The sequence below is a fragment of the Phyllobates terribilis genome, unplaced genomic scaffold, assembly GCF_046119375.1.
Source record: "Phyllobates terribilis strain yellow unplaced genomic scaffold, ASM4611937v1 Scaffold_9__5_contigs__length_417890890, whole genome shotgun sequence".
Classification (NCBI taxonomy): Eukaryota; Metazoa; Chordata; class Amphibia; order Anura; family Dendrobatidae; genus Phyllobates; species Phyllobates terribilis.
Window position 1 is genome coordinate 249,494,498 of NW_027362769.1, and position 13,508 is coordinate 249,508,005.

General features: G+C 38.0%; 1 protein-coding gene across 11 annotated transcripts in view; it reads right to left on the bottom strand.

The window, feature by feature from the left end:
- The window catches only part of RBFOX1 (RNA binding fox-1 homolog 1), an 889,443-nt gene that overhangs the window by 23,986 nt on the left and 851,949 nt on the right, over positions 1–13,508 (bottom strand). The gene's annotated exons all lie outside the window — the stretch shown is intronic.

Consider the following 13,508-nt stretch of genomic DNA (forward strand, 5'->3'; position numbering starts at 1 on the left):
TGTCTACAGTCACAAACTGTAGAGTGCTTGCAGACTTTTAACAAACTCACACATATTGACTCTTCAGCAAGATAATCAACTTTGATTGGGAAATCTAAAGGCAATAGCAATGAATCTCTGTTTCCACTAGCCATGCCAATCTGGGTAAAGTATGTGATTACTGTATAGAAGGATAGACACATAGATTTTCAAGGTCACCCAAAAGGCACCTTTGCCTAGAAAAGCATTGGTATATTAATTTGGCATTCTTCTTTCAGATTATTCTTTAGAAATTACTTTTTAAATATTTTAACCATTATGTTAAAGACTCATGCATACAATAATGCCATGTGAGTCTATTCAGTATGTCAGCATATTGAGTCCCTTTGGATACATTTTGCAGATCTGTAAGCACTCTTTATGTAACCGCACAGTGCCTTGGTGAGGTGCTGTGTCACTCCTAAAAGTAATGTTGTAGAGGAGAGCACTTTTGTCTAACATCATGTAGAATCCATAAGAAAGTCTCTGTGAGCTCCCATAAAGTATTGGATGTACACGGGGTTGTGGCGTGTGCTTAAAGCAGCCCATGCAACATATTTCCCTAATAGGATAAAAGGGGTCTTAATAATGTTTTCTTGCCTTTTGTGTTTCCTGCCTTTATGTATAATTATACACTGTATACTAATATACCAATATATGTCTATGTATTCAGTGTATATACCAAACAGTCAAAAGGTTAAAACTAGTAATGAGCGAATATGTTTTGTTAACCCTTTTGGCGAGCATGCTCAGGTGCTCGCCGAGTATCTTTAGAGTGCTTGGGTGTTATGTTTTAGTCACTCCGTGCTCATGATTTGCGACTGTTTGACAGCTTTAATATATGTGAGGAATGCCTAAGAAACAGGCATTCCTCATATGTATTAAAGCTGTCAAACAGTTGCAAACAATGAGTGACTAAAACATAACAGCCGAGCATGCTGAAGATTCTCGGGAAACACCCGAGTGTGCTCGCCAAAAGGGTTAACAAAACATTCTCGCTCATCACTAGTTAAAATCACTGACCACTGGCATGTACAACATGGATCCTCATTGTAGATACAATGGCACTTATAAATGGTGGTTGGGATATAGTTGGTAGGATCTGAATAAACATTTCTTAAAATGTATTTGTTTAGAAGAGGGTAAAATGGGCAATGCCAAAGGACCATTGATGCATGTATGGAGCAAAAGCTAACAAATCTGGTCCAACCGACTGAAATGTTAATGCCCATCTCTGGCAAAAAGTCAAGTTGAATTAGCTGCCAAATGGTCTTTTATGCATGGCTTTATGTCATTTTTAACATGTATGAGAGTATAAATATCTTGTGACTTTTTGAAGATTTTAATATACTATGTCTGTGTTTTACACCTTTTACGGAATATTGGTTGCAACTCTTATGAGACAATGTTGGGCTGAAGGAGTCATTACAAACCAGTGGGGATTAACATTTATTTCTGGATTTAAAGGAAAAGAGAGGAGGACAGCCTTATCTCTCTTCACATCATGGATAACGGTAAATTGAAATTATTGTTTCTTATTATATTTTTGACTGGTGATCAAAGACACTTTTTTATATATCATTAGTACAATTGGCTGTTGGCAAAAGTCTTGTGGGCTGATTAAATATTGTTGTTTTTCCACCGCAGTTACCCTGGCTGTGCAATTTTTGGAGCTACGCTAGAAATAAATGGATGGAGCTACACAAGTTCAATTACTTCTCTGACAGTGGTGCAAAACGACCCCATTATAGAGATAATTGAGGATTTCAATGAAGGAATGCATATCTTTAATACATTTATGTAGATATGCCGTAAATATAAAAGATGGGAATATTGATGACCTATACTAGATCATCAATAACCAATATCTTATCGCTTAGGTCAAAATTTTAGCACCATCACAAATCAGTTGATTTGATTTGTTCCCTGAAATATTTACTAGGCTCCATATATTTTGTAAAGGCTATGTCTAGTAATATAGCAGAGCCCCATTTACTTAGATGGGAGGGAAATGCAAACAGCTGCAGTACCAGATACAGCCACTAAGGGATGTGTGGAGCTACGTGATGTACACCATAAAGTGATCCCTTCAATATGCTGATTAGTGTAGCTGTTGGGAGTTGGAGACCTATTGGTGCCAGAAACCATGAGATACCTTCAGAGGTCTTGCAGAGTCCATTCTTTGACAGGCAACAGATCACAACTGTTCTGACTAATATTAGGCAGGTAAGTGGTTTTAAATGTTATGGCAGATCATATATGTATAATGCGTATTTTCTATTCCAAAATAAGTAATGTATGTACTATCTCTCCATGATACACTAGTCTCTTCCTGTAGGAAATTAAATCAGGAATAATGGCTTTTAAAAATTGAACATCCAATAAGACCAAACCTTAGAGATGCGAGATTTTGTGCAGAAAAAAAAAAAGCTGACAGCCACACAGACATCAAATGCTTGCAAAAGCAATCCAGGCAAATCTATAAATGTCTATACAGCCACTAAATTGGTTAAGGCATGCTCATTAACAGTCACAAACATGCAAACACAAAAGTAATATGCTGGGATAATTGGAATAGTCCACAGTGGTGAACAGCGATAAACACAATGTCTTAGATCAATTACAGTGTACTTTAATTTACAATTTTACAAGAATGAGCTTGTAGGTGAATTGAATACACTTTGTATTTTTAAGAACATATATAAAATCAAGATAACTGCAATTAAAATGTAATGTACGACATAGGACATGTAGTAGAACAATGATACATCTAGCCTACATGCAAACACATATATCAATCAGACAAACTAGTGCAAAAGCTCTTCCAGATGAACATATCCCTGTCCCAAAATCGCTATCCAATAAACAGATATGGAACAATTCATAATTAAACTGTATTATGCCCTGTTATTAATATATCAATAGAAGGGTCTCTTTCTCAGCATGTCTATCTTTAGATATAGTAGTTTCGAAACACCTTCTGGACTCAGCAAGTGATAACTGTTTATTTCTATTCAGGATTCTATGGAATCTTTGAGTTGTACGGAAAAGGTGTTAGTATTCCCCAAAATAGGGTAATTTCAAGAGTTCTTACTTTTACAATGGAAGTACATAGATTTAGGGATTTTCATTGAGGGGACCATATTAAGGAGTTTTTATGCTATGCATTTGCCATTTGCGGACATTTACTACAGCAGGCAATCTTGTTAGAAATCATCAGATCGAGCTGCGGAGAATCAAATTTGAGTTGAATTTCTTGAAATTCACAAACCCCTATGAATTCCAACAGTTTGCTATTTGGTTCATGTGGATTGGCTAGAAAAAATGCCTAGCGCCATTTCACACACTGTTGGAAGAGTCACAGAATGGGTGTATGTTGACCAATAAGGCAGGCCAAGCTACCCCATGATGCACTATAGCTATCACATCACATGGTCTACCAAAGCAATACAGGGAATACTATTACAGCCAGTATAAAAAATGCGAATTAGCCAAGCAGCTCCATTTTATGCTTGTACCTTGTGGGAATAAGAAGTCAGAGTGCACAGCTTATTCCACATATAGACAGAAAAATGCCAAATTTGGATTGTGTTGTACTACTGCACTAATGTTGAAAAACACCTAGTTGCAATCAATGGAGAGAGAAAGAGAAGGTGACAGCAGCAGTGCCAGAGTCCGGTATCCCATTTGCTCTACTTATATTCAAATCTTTCTCTCCTTTCAAAAATGTTCTGCACACCTTTCCAAGGCAATCGGACTACTTGAGATTCCTCACAAATAAATTCACTGCAAACAAATTTTTGGGGAAAAATTTGCTGTACCTGATGAATTTGAATTTTAAAAGTTTTGATCATCTCTAAATGTTATGTCTACCTCTAAAGACATACTCCCTCATAAATAAACAAGTCATTCAGTACAAGATACATAAATACTACAAAATCAAATACATAGAGCTCTACGTAAGCTGATTGAGTAAATATGTTATAATCACACAAAAAATTTTCTCCACAATATAACCCAATCAATACAACTTTTTACTATGTTACTAGCTGTTATCTATTTCAGTTTAGGGCCTTCATCACACAATAGAGTTTCAGTCTACAAATGTAGCTGGTTGCTCTTATTATTTCCCTACAAACTACTAGTAATGTATGTCTATAATGGCTTAAATGTCAAATATGCCATAAAAGTTTGATTGACAAGGATTAGTGATGCGCGAATGTGCTTGGATAAGGCGTTATCTAAGCACACTCGGGTGCTAACACAGTAACTCCGGAGTGCTTGAAAAATACGTTCGCGTTGCTGCGGCTGCACGTCTCGTGGCTGTTAGACAGCCCCAACACATGCAGGGATTGCCTGTTTGGTAGGCATTCCCTGCATGTGTTGCCACTGACTAACAGCCACAAGACATGCAGCCGTGGTGACGCAAACATATTTTTCGAGCACGCCGAAGATACTCTGTTAGCACCTGAGTGTGCTCGGATAACACATTATCCAAACACATTCGCTCATCACTAATAAGGATCCAGAATCAATTGCTTTAGGTACACACACATTCAAAACATAGTGTAAACCTGGTCGAATGAAGACTAAATTAGTCCTGATACAAATAACTGCTTTAGATCACCATTGTTTTTTTTCCAGAGAGGAAAAGGGAAATGTAATGTCATCTGGGCCCTGTCGTGGATGTAGATGCCAAGAGTTGGGCAAGGGAAAATGTTTTATTGGACTATGCATTTCGGAGATGGTCTGTTTCCTTCATCAGGTTCAATGCATTGTAGCTGATAAAGGAAAGTAGGAGATGGACCGTCTCCATTGTACCTGATGAAGGAGAGGGATCATCTTCCTTGTACCTGATGAGGGAGACCGACCATCTCCATTGTACCATATGAAGGAGACGGACAGTCTCTGAAACGCAAAGTCCAATAAAACGTTTTTCTTTTCCCAACTCTGGTCATACACCGCCAAAGCAGCCCCCAGGTGACACTGTACTTCCATTTTCCTATTTGGCAATTCCTTGTAGTTTCATGACCCACATGATTTGGAACCAGTGGTCAGTGAAGCAGCCCCATGGTGGATTTGTCTTGGCTCTTTTCAGTGTTGTGTTTGCCCAGCACAACCAAATGAGGTGAGCATTGATCGAACACCAACACATGTCCTATAATATTGCTCCACACATGGAGCACCTTTCTTCTTCCTTTTCACTATTATTAGTTTTCTTTTAAATATTCAAATTTTTCTTTTAAATGTAAATAGCATACATGATCATAAACTCTTAAGAAAGATATGAGAACTTTGTAATGCTTGTTCGGGAAGTCACATAGTCCTGCATGTTTTGCATGTATATAATCTATCTTTATGTTTGTATATTCAGCAGACACTGGCTATATGTGCACTAATGATACAGTATTACTATTCTTTTTAAATAAGGTTTCGTTTAACAGTACATTGTTACTTTAGGTGCTGTTTTCATACAACTGCATGGCTATGACAATCACGTCAGATTGAGAAGTGTTAAACTTGCCAATTGTAAGTGACAAACCCTTCTTGTCCCCCAGATGTCAGCATTGCCATGTAATCAGACGAACTGCATAGCAATCAAGTCAGAAAAAAAGAAGAATGGATTACCCCAAAGGGTTTTACTGCTCTGACCCATGAATCTAAGGAAAATTCTTTATCTCAAGATTTAAAATGGGAATTATCAGATGGATGAGTTTTACCTTTAAAAGAAAAGTGCACGAGGCCTTCCCAAATGAGTTAAAAAACCCTGAAGCAGTAAGTCATATAAATCCTACATGGGTATTTTTGCTCACATCGGCAAAACAGCACCCAGGGTGCACATTACTGTGCATCTCATGCAGTTAATGTCCAACCGAGATGTTAATAGCTGGGAGTTAGAAACACAGAGAACCAAGTTGAAACCTTTCAGTTTTCAATTGAATGGAATGACTTTTCAAATTGAATTAACTCCTTACTTTCAGACTGCCCTAAATACTAAATGGAAAGAATGGCTAGTAATAAATGGATGAAAAAATATACTCTGAGTGGAGCGGTTCATCTGTTTATTTCCAAAGAAAGCAATGCTACGGAATATCTAAGTCCAATTTTCATAATAAATAAACCACATCCATTCAATAAAGGCAAAATATCTGCAATGTATATTCCACAGTGATAAACAATTGATAAAATGTTGAATGTATTTTCTCATGCCATTCAATTTAATAAGCACAGCAGGTCAGAGAAACCTATGAAACAGTGTAGGTCATTAGAGGGAAATGCAAATTGTTGTCACAAGAAAACAAAGACCATTCCGGCAATAAAGTCTTGTCCCCTTGTAATGATGCAATGATTGTAATTTGCTAGAACAATACAAGGAAATAAATCACACTGGAGAGATTTTGCAACCTGTTTAGTTTTAATCTCTTTTTTTGTAACATATGCTCGTTGAATCTTCCTTCCTTCTACCAATATTTCCCATAAAGATGACAATTTTTACCTACAGCAACATAGACAAGTGCTAACATAAAGTACTGTTTTCACTCACTGAAGAAAAAAATATTTTTATATAACATATCTGTTTCTGTGCATTAATTATTTCTTTATCACTGCGTAGGATGACATGTATTCTGCTCAGTATCAGTATCACTGACAGTGTGCACATCTATATGGCAAAAAGCAGCTGTAATGCTATCAATCTCTACTAGGTGTAAGGCATACTCTACTATATTATGACTCCGTACAACCTCCCAATGGTCGGAAGAAATAATATAGTGCCCATAAATAACTATGACCTTAAGAGTCTGTTTATACAGACTAACCGATGGCCCTGAACGACCACTAATTAGAAAAAATTCTTTAATAGCTTGCTTACACAGGGAGACCATGCACACTGAGCGATCTGTAATAGATCGCTCAATACACATAGGCTTCCATAGTACTTGGCAATGAAAGTCCTGTTTACACAGGATGATGCGCTGCCAAGAATGATGATCTTTTACATGCATAAAAGATCATTTCATTTCATTATTGGATCAGCAGTCTGTCTCTGCTGATAGATTATGGTAAAATGAGGATTCTTTAAGAAACATTCCAATCAAAGTTTTTTTCCTCTTAATATATTGCAATCATCATATTATTAAGCACTGTGCACTTACAATTGCTCATTTTGCCTTTCTACCCAGTTAATTTGTCTCTTTTCCATTAGGTCGAAGCAACCACGTGATTAAAAACAGATTCCTTCTAACTCTATGCAGAAATAAGTCTATTTTCCCTGCATGAGTCATCCCTGCAAAAGTCCCTGGCAGGGGGGAGAAGGGAGCAGCAGGGTCAGGAGCTGAAGATGGAGATGACTCATGAAGAGAAAAGAGACTTCCTGTTTCTACACAGAGCAGAGAAAAGAGAAAAATTACCTGGGTAGAAAGGCAAAATGAGCAATTGTACACAGCGCAATATAATATGATGATTGCATTATATTAAGAGGATAAAGACTTTGACTGGAGTGATTCTTTATGAATGCTCATGCACAATTATCTTTTAGTGTAAATGCAGCTTAACTGTTGCTCTATATACCTCCAATTTCATCTGAAAATGTATCAATGAGTTCTGTATGAGAAAAATTGTGGTATGCTCCGGATATCATTTTACAAAGATTGTCTCAATACTGATTTTAGAGAGGAATATCTCCTTATCATTGTACCATATGAAGGAACCATATGGCAGAAAACAAAGTGCCTAGGGCCCGTTTCATAAGTTCGACATAGACTGAGATGTCTGGACAGGCTGCAAAACTCCTGACCTGAACTCAACTATCTCATCTTTCGATCCGAACATCATGGTCTGTACTTGGACCGTGAATGTCAGACATGTGGAACCAGCCTTAGGCACTCTGCTTTCTGGCAACAGCATAATTTATGCAAAGTAGGCTATTGAGTTCAGGTTAGGAGATCTGTGGCCGGTCCAGACATGCATTGCTGTTTCCCTTTGGTTTTAACTGCCCCTTTTTGGATCATTGGGTTTCCTAGCTACTACACAGACACCACTTTATGATATATCATAAAAGTCTCTTTTTGTTTAACATCCCTTAAAAGGATGATCTAATTCTAGACCCTGAAGCCCAATCTAACCCCACAATAAATCAGAGTAACACTATAAACTAACAGATGAATAAATAAATACATAAAATATTTATTTCTCCATTAAAATTAATTTTATCTGGTTACTTCTGCGCTCATCTTTCATGAAAGGACTGATAAACAAGACTATTTATTCCCTTATATAGAAAACGAGATGTGAATCTTGTAGGAATCATTCGTTCTTGACTTGCAGCTAACAGTGTTTGAGTCCTTTGGGGCAATGACATTGCAAATGTATAGTTTTAATATGTTTGTTTGTTCCTTTACAAGCCTCTGTAAGTTTATGTATGACGGCATTACTAAAAGATTATGGCAACACATATATAGCTGTTACCTTGAGAAACCTGTTGTGTTTGTATGCACACATTAGCCTTTATGTATCTGTATTTTATGTTTTAATTTCGTGGTTTGACTTGTCTAAAATTATAGACTCTGGATGATTATTCCTTTAATATAGCAAGGCTGTTGTACACAGGAGTATAAAGGGAAAATGTATTGGTACTGTAGCTTAGTGTCTGTCCATGAGCCTATAATCCATAAATTTTTAGGGAAAGCCATTAATATCAAATCAGTTAGAGTCCCACACCCAGCACCCTCACTATCAGCAGTTTTCTGCTCCAGTGGCAGCTCAATGTTAACAGTGAACAGTACCAGAACACCACAGCTCCATCCACAAAGTAGTGGTGATTGCCAAGAACTGCAACTCAGCTCCTATTGGGCGTAGGCACTTAACACTAAACTAAGCGGAGTTGTGCTGTGTTCTGTCCATCCAATACTTACATCTAGCCTCAGCTGAGAGTATCTCATGGGAGTGCCAAATGTGTAGGCCATGAGAAAAACTCTTTAAGTGACATACCCCCAAATGTGCATAAGAATAAAATAAGAAAAATTGCTTACTAAACCCATTATAAACATGTCCTTTGTTGCTTTAATACATAATTGTTTCTGCCATAGTTTTTACATACCCACAATCTCAGACCATGTCTTGAAGGCGTTGTGAATATTAATTCTCACACATTACATCTAACGTCTCTGATGGAAAGTTATTTTGGCAAAATTCATAAGGACGTAATGATACACATTCTTTCTGTGATTTTCACAAAACGAAAATGCAACCTTTCTAGTCTGCGAGGCTGTTCTATTGTACATGTTTTAATCTGGAAAAAAAGTAGACATGTCCACTTTTGCTCCAAATTATGGGTTAAATGTAACTTTTTAAATTAATGGATCCATTAAAAAAAGGACAGTACATGGATGTCATCCATACCCCATCTAAGCGCTATCCGGTTGTTACTGTTTAATGTGTAAGAGAAGGTTGGAAATGTTTTTTTATGTATAAAAATAGGTGAACATTGAATCCAGCACACTTAAGAAAATTGGACATTTTCTTTTCTCGTCTGCAAAAAAAATGAGAGGCCTGAAATTACCTGGATGAAAACCTTATCACGTAGAACTAAAGCATACTGCCTAAACCTGCATTGCTATACATCTGATAAAAGGTATTATGGATAGGAATTCTAAAGAGGAATTTTTGGCTTGTTGCTTGTGGGTTGTGTGGGCTATAAAATGTTTGGATGCCCACCAACACACAGTGAGGCAAAAAATTAAAAAGCTGAGGTGCCTTTCCAATATTTGTTTTTTTACATCAATAGAAATAAAATAAGATATTATCGCCACAACTACATAATTTATTTGAATAAAACCAAATCAATTTATTATAAAAGACCAGTAATAATGACTAATGCTGAGCGAGCATGCTCGGATATGGAATTATCCGTGAGTGCTTGGGTTCAGATAAAGGAGACGGCATGCTCGAGTCAAATGCTTGGGTAGCCGCGGCCTCATATATCGTGGCTGATACACTGCCGATAAACATGCGGGGAATGCCCGACACTGCATATCCGAGCATGCTCGCTCATCCCTAATAATGACCAGATGCACAAGGCAAAGAATATGCACCTACAAGACAACAGCGTGCAAGGCAAATAGAGAATGATAAAGCAGTTTCATAAGAGAGGAAGGCTTTGTCATTGACTTGCATAACTAAAATACTAAGTTATGACAAAAAATGTAAATTCAAGATGAAACGCTAACATCAAAACTTATGAGTGCTGAGAATATATATTATTTCCTGTGTTGCCTGGTCTCAATAATATTAATGAAAAAATTGCTATTGTATAATCATCTAAATCACATATGGGTAGAACTGTATTCATGAGTTATGTCCCAGTAATTACAATAATTTAGTTTACACATTCATTAGTCAGTTCAAGTCTGAAGGGGCTTTAACAAGGGTTGTTTTGAGATATCACATGTTGATGAAGTTCTTGATTCGAAAGTGCATAGTGGATTGTTAAAGGCGTGTTCTCCAGTTTGAATTTATCTCCTATTTATAAGATAGGAGATAACTATAAGATAATGGGAGTTCAACTATTGAGGCCCACACTAGTTCCAAGAACCAGGGCTCTGAAGATCTGCAACTAAATGAAGCAGTTGTAGGGAGACAAGACACTGTGGAACCAGAACAGCATGAAGGCATGGCAGAGGGGATTTGTTTGATCAGGACTCTGGGTACAGCGTTGTCGGGGAAATGAGCTGAGGATAAAATCAGCACAGTTCTGAGGTGATTCTGGTGCCAAAGACAGAGACTGTAGAAGCGACAGTAGCGTCCGGAGCTCCTGTCAGGAGGAAAGGTGTCGCTTATCCGCCCAGCTCAGAAATCGACGGTCAAGCTCCGAAGACCCGAGCGTCGCCAGTCAAAGTTCCCAGCCCAGACATCGATGGTCAAGCCCCGAAGATCCGAGCGACGCTAGTCAAGGTTCCTCACCCGAGTGACGTCAGTAGACAGGATGGATGCCGGCTGCAGCGGCACCGTTCTCAGACGTGTGCGCCAGTGATAGGATGTCGCAAAAGCTCCGGAGGTGTCAGACCAGAGATTCACGGTCAGATCGGCTACCATGAAGGGCGCGTGAGATGGGCCGTTACTTCTGACAGAGACATATGGTACTGGGCATGGATAGAGGGAAAGACAATAGTCAGAAGGGGACCAGCAGACGCCAGAGTGACATTGCAAAAGTGGATAGAGCGTTACGGGCGAAATGGGCAGTGAGTTGTGATAGGAACAAAGTATTGCCAAAGCTTTAAAATACTGCCCCTCTCTCAGTATAGTTAATGACAATGTAGTTCCCCTTCCCTCCAGTAGATCATTTTAAACTATCCACCCCTGAATTCTAGTGTATTCATATAATTTATTCTGTTATGCGATTTACTACTTATTTTACTGTCAAGCGTTGTAAAGAAATTGTTACCATATAATACGTGTTTTACAATTAATATTAGTTGTTAAATAAAAGAAATTTACTTTTGTTCCACCTGGGTCCCCTGGCAGCTTTCAATTTCATTCACAGGAGCGGCTCCAGCGCAGGTTCAGTCACTGCTCGGAGTAACCACGCCCCCGGCCCTGACTGACAGGTGGCCCCAATGCAGTGCCAGTGTCAGTCAGGGCAGAGGGCGCGGTTACAGCAGCCACTGTGACTGAAGAAGCTCTGGTGCCGCCCTATGGCTGAAATCAAATGCTACCAGGGGAGAATAAAATGTATTTTCTCCCCACAGCGCTCGGCTACATGCGGACATCGTGCAGGTTGGTTAGTAACACTATTAACCTGTAGATTAAGTCCATATCTTCAGGTTACTAGCGTTTTCCTTTTAACTAAGAAGTCCTTGCATATAGGCACTCATTTTAATTATTTCCAATAGTGACCTTCTTGGTCAGGAAGGGTTTAAATTGTAGACACGCACAAATGTCAATTGCTATTTTTAATGTATTAAGTTGAGATGAGTGGATGTAATGAGATTCGATTTGGCAATTTGTGCAGAATTTACAGAAAGATTTGATTGACAGCAAAATAATTCCTTGGAAATTGAATTGTCCTTACTATGCTTTGACCACAAAGCATTCTAAACATAAAATGTTAAAAAAAAGCAAAAAAGAAAGAAAATGAATATTCTCCTCACCACTCACCTATCCCGCCGTCCCTGCAGCCTGTCATCTGGTCGCCTGCACCTCTTCTTCTCTTTTTCCCCCATCACGTGGATTATCCTTTGCCTCTTTACTCCAGGCCAGAATTTCCAGCATGACCAGGCCTCAGATGTCACTAAGCTCCATGCTATTATTCAAGCTACCTACGTCATAACATCATGACGTGACTATGTGTGCCACACAGGGACAGACGTCCTGGCCTGGAGTGAAGAGGCCAAAGGATATCCAAGCAATGGTATAAGATGAAAGAGGCACAGAGGACTGGATGACAGGGTGTGGGCTGAGTTTTATTTATTTTTTTAACTGTTTGCATTGCCCTTTACAGTTCAACAAAAGCAGTCGTAAAAGGAGGAACTTACAAAAATCCTTATTGGGAGATATCTGGAGAATTCAGTTTAATGCAAATAAATTAGCTCATCTCTAGTATTGGGTCGTTGCTTAGAACTTTTACTAAACCCATGTAATCAAGAGTTCAGTGAATAACTTTTTACAAAGGATGAAATTCTGTAAACTTTTACTTTGTACAAATGACTATTAATAATCATCTAACAATCTTCAGTGATACCCATGTGCCTTGACCTGTCCACACAAGGGTATGTCTGGTCCACCAGAATATGAGAGAATCAGTCTATAAACCCATACCCTTGTAGAGTAGTGTAACTTAAAGATCGTACAGAAGACAACCCCTTTGGAGCTGACTTTGGAAATACTCATTTGCCACTGGGGCCTATTTCTTACCGGTAAATTCACAAATACCCTATTATACAGAATGATACTGTAAGTTATTTCATATGTTACATGATAATAAAAAGAAATGATGCCATTTACTATAATTTAACTCGTTAGTGACCACCAATGGGTCTTTTTACTGACCTGAGATATAGGAGAACAGCATCCCACGAAGGATGAAAATTCAGCAGCTGTCAGCTGTACACTATAGCTGACACCATGCTGACACCCTGCTGCATCAAAATTTAGCAACATTTAGGTGGTAAAAAGTAAATTTTTCATTCCTGTCATGCCACTTGGCATTAATTCCTGAAAAGCAACTGAAGTGTTAATAAACTACCTGACAGTAATACAGAACATATTGAGGGGTTCTGTTTTAAAATTTAATCTATTTTTGGGGTTTTCCAAAATTTAGGTCCCTCAAGGTAGACATATGAGAAATGTTATTTATTAACTATTTTGTGTGGTATGATTGTCTGGATTAAAGGATAATCATTAGAAGTTTGAAAAATGCTAATTTTTTAAAATTGTTATCAAATTTCTGATATTTTTATAAATAAACACAGAATATAGCAATCCAAATTTACCAT